The following is a 4194-nucleotide window of genomic DNA, read 5'->3' on the forward strand; positions in this document are numbered from 1 at the left end:
GCGTTTTGAAGCGCTTTTTGTTGGATTGTGGAGCGTGGAGAACACCTGGAGTTTAGAAAGATGCGAGTGGTTTTGTGCCGGAGGTTGAACCGCGACATTTTCCCTTTGTAAGTCGCCGGTTTGGTTTCAGTTTTCTTTCATACTGTGCGATCTCCCGCTTTGGAAATTTGGGTCATTATTACATAAAACTTTTTCTTTTTTTCCTGCCCCTCATCCTTCTGTGTTTGGTGCTTCTTTCCCACCCTCCAGCTCTTTTTTTTTTTTATTGTTATTATTATTTGCTCTCAGTAGTTTCTGGATTCTTTGGGTTCCATTTGCCTTTCAGAAGCTGCTGAGCTTTATCTTGGAGTTCAGAGTCAGATGGGCTTTTAATTGTTGCGTTCAAGCTGTTCAACAGAGCAAATTAACTCCCTGCTAAAGCAAATGCAAACCACCCCAAATTATTGTTTAATGAGCTGGTTCATGTGTTGCCTGAGAAAAGTAATAAACTAGGATTTGTTTTTTCTTTCCTCTGTTGTACTTCATTCCTGAGCACCTCTTTCTAAGGTGTGTTTTTTGCGAGTTCTCAAGTACTTTTATTTTTGGTCTTTGGTTCACCCTTCCAGTTTGTGTGGTGGATTGACCACAGAAAGCTCTTTTGGTGGGAGTTTGGTGATATTGGAATTGTTTCCGATTGGATTTGTTGGATGAGCAAGTAAACTCCCTCAGGGTCTCCTGAGCCTGCCCTACCTGCACAGCTGCTACTTGAACGGGTGCAGATTAGAAATGTTATTTTGCAGACTGAGGTCAGTCTTGACTCTTTCTGAGGTCAGTTCTGAGCCCTCAGCCCGGGAGCCACTTTGTTATGAGCCTTGGATCCAAATACAGAAAAACCAACTGTGAACCCAGGCCAGCCTGGAAAAGCCGCTGTTAGATCCGTGTTAACATCTGAGGCTTCACTTCTTTGGCTCAGACAGTGGGGTTTGGGAGCTCAGCCAGGGCTGTGGCACTTCCCTCGTGTTCCCGAGGCTGACGTGATCCTGCCCCCTGGTTTGCTCTGGGGTCTCCCTCGTGATCCTGCCCCCTGGTTTGCTCTGGGGTCTCCCTCGTGATCCTGCCNGGGGTCTCCCTCGTGATCCTGCCCCCTGGTTTGCTCGGGGATCTCCCTCGGAGCTGATGAAATGTGGCCTGTGGTGACACAGCAGGGCTGGGGCTGCACTGGGGCTCTGCATCCCTGGATGTCCCGGTGTCTCCAGGGCAGGTTGGTCCCTGCTCCTCCTCCTCGGCTCAGCCCACGTGCCTTTGGAGAAGCCTGGTCTGTTTTCCCAGTTTTTGAGTTCTTGTTCAGGCGGGAGTTTCCTGTGGGATTTTGTTCTGTGTGTGTTGGAAGGAGCCGTGGTTGGGATCGCTGCTGATGGTTTGAACCCCCCAAATCCCAAAAAAGCAGTGCTTTGGTGTGCTCCAAACCAAGCCAGGTGGAACCTTCTCTGCCTCCAGCAGGACATGTCTGGGCTAATTCCTGATGAAATGGATATTATGGAGCCACAGGGCTTTCTTCTTCTTCCCTGGGGATTTTTGATGTGTTACAAACACCCTTCACTGACTTGGATTCATTACTTGAATTTATTGTATCTTGGGGAGTTTTGTCTTTAATAGTTTGTCCTTGCTGCTCATTCGTTGCTTTTCCTGGGAAGGGAATTGGAGGGAAGAGGGAAACTAAATGGACCTAATGCTCCTCTGTTCTCCTTGAGCAAGACTTTGGGCTGGTTTATTTGTGCTCTTGTCCCTGAGTGTCTTCACTCCTCAGATCTGTTGGGGTTTGTAGGAGGGTTGGCCACTCCAGCTGGGTGGTTTGGTGGGTTTGGGGCCTGGTTTTTGGTGGTTTTGGTGTTGCTTGCAATTATCCTGGACTTTCACAATCAAATTAAGCGAAGCACTCACTGGCTTTGAGGAACTTTAATTAGTTAATTGGCTTCTTTGATAGCCCCACCCTGACTTGTCTCTCTCCGAGGCAGGGTTTTAATATTCCTGCATGATCTCTGAGCCGTGGTTTGGGTATCATATGTGGAGTTGGGCATGGAAATCAGCTCAGTTTTGGGAGCACTGGGCTCCACTCCCTGTGCTCCCACTCACAGCATTCCCACCCAAACACCCATTCCCAGCTGTGACAGAGCTGAGACGCTCCTCGCAGGGAGGTGCCAAGAAATCCAATTTGGCAGGGAAGGCAACACTCTGCAAATCCAGTTCTGCAATTTGGGGTTGTTTCTTTAAAAGCTGCAAGTGAGGGATGGCTTCCTGCAGGATGAGACCCTCGAGCTCGGGAATTGGGGACATGAGGGGGATCCATCAGCCCTTGGTACGTCAGCTGGTGCTGCTGAATGTGCCATTGTCAGCTGGGAAGCAAACACTGTGCCTCGTTGGGAATTCTGAGCCTGAGCCGCCGGCCAGAGCTGGGCTCTGTCACTCAGGGATCCTATTTTTCGCTCCAGAACAGATTAAATATTTAGTCTTCACCAAGGAGTCACCTCAGAGTGTGAGGAATTGGCTCTGTCGTAGATAGTTGCATTTTGGAGGTGCATTTAAAAAGTGTGCTTCTTGCACTTCTTGTCCCAGAATTTCCCAGGTTATTGTTTTTGAAAGAGGAAACAACCGGGGGCCAAATAATCCAGGCTGGTCCTGGAAGTTTGCTTTTTAGCTTTTCTTTTTTATGAAGTGAATTTAACGGTGCATTTGGGAATTGTGTTACTGCCCCTCCCTCCCTGCATCCCACCAATGTGGAATGGGATAGAACTGCAGAGTGCCAAAGTCTTGGACACTTGGCCAGTGTTCCTGACCAGGAACTTGCCTGAGTGGGTAGAAAGAGCACATTTGCTGTACAGTTACAGGAAACTGGCTCGTGGTTCTTTGTGGGGCTGAGACCACTTTCCTGCTCTCTTGACCAATATATAGAAGGTAATTCATGGACAAGTAGTGGTGATAAATCACAGTAATTCCTGCAATTCCCCTGGAGCTGTCCAAGGCTTCTGAAAGTGTTTCTCTGAGACCCAGGTGATTCTTCTGTGATTTGCAGGAAGAAATTTCAAAGCTGGGTGTCCCCAGTAATTATTTTGTGCTGAACTGTGGGTCAGCCTGCTGGGTTTTTTCTGGAGAGGGTGATGGGATCAGCAGTATGGCTTTTCCCTCTCCCTTAGCCAAGCATCCACAGGATGTCATGTGTCAGGCCTGCAGAGCCTCTCTCTTAAATACTTTCCTTGAACATCCCTGGAAGTGTCCAAGGCCAGGTTGGACGGGGCTTGGAGCAACCTGGGCTAGTGGAAGGTGTCCCTGCCCATGGCAGGGGGTGGAATGAGATGACCTGTAAGGTCCCTTCCAACCCAGACCATTCCATGGTTCTCTTATCACCTGGAGTTACTGTTTGTCTTCATTACAGCAACTCTGGAATCAGTTTCCAGCAGAACAGGTGGCACATCTTGGTGATGCTCCAGTGAGTGTGACTGTTGGCTTGATCCTCCTTGGATTTGGTGGCTCAGTCAGAAATTCCAGTTGCTGCTGGTACCAGTGATTGTGTGGCTTCTGATTCATTGCAGAAACTTCCCCTGAATTCCTGCAGAGGATTTAGAAACCTCCTTAGAGGGAGTGCTCACACCCAGGGGGTCTGCAGGGTGGGTAACAGGGTCCTGACAGCCTGGGGAGAGCGTGTGTGGGATGAGACCCCATCCCTCTCCCTGTTCCCTTGGGCTGGATTTGGGTACCTACAGGGCTGTGGTGGCTGATTTACTCCTGAGCCCAGCAAATTCCATGTATTCCATTTTTCTGCCTTGGCTTTCTGTTGGATTAGGGCTGTGGATCTGCTTGTCTGGGTTAGTGGGAGTGTTGGAGCCTGGGAGAAGGGGCTTATTTCCCATTGCTGCCACTGACTGGCTCTGATGTGTTCCTTGTGAGCCCCTTGATTTAATCCATGACTGGGGGGCTGTGCAAACCAGAACTGTTCAGAGTAGTTATTGCTCAGTTGGGTTTTGGTATTGAGGGGTGATACTGAGCTGCTTTTGCCTCCATGGTGGGGAAGTGGCACCAAATCCCTGCTGGTGACAGTGACTGGACATGAGCCCAGGTGTGCCCAGGGGGGCAGGAGGCCAATGGCCCCTGGTTTGTACCAGCCATGGGGTGACACAGGGCAGGGTTTGTACCAACCATGGGGTGACACAGGGCAGGGCC

The 4194-nt window shown here is 49.7% G+C and overlaps 1 protein-coding gene across 1 annotated transcript in view; it reads left to right on the forward strand.

The window, feature by feature from the left end:
• The window catches only part of DHX30 (DExH-box helicase 30), a 26681-nt gene that overhangs the window by 5531 nt on the left and 16956 nt on the right, over positions 1-4194 (forward strand). The gene's annotated exons all lie outside the window — the stretch shown is intronic.

This window comes from Manacus vitellinus, unplaced genomic scaffold (genome assembly GCF_001715985.3).
Source record: "Manacus vitellinus isolate BGI_N305 unplaced genomic scaffold, ASM171598v3 scaffold_78_pilon, whole genome shotgun sequence".
Taxonomy (NCBI): domain Eukaryota; kingdom Metazoa; phylum Chordata; class Aves; order Passeriformes; family Pipridae; genus Manacus; species Manacus vitellinus.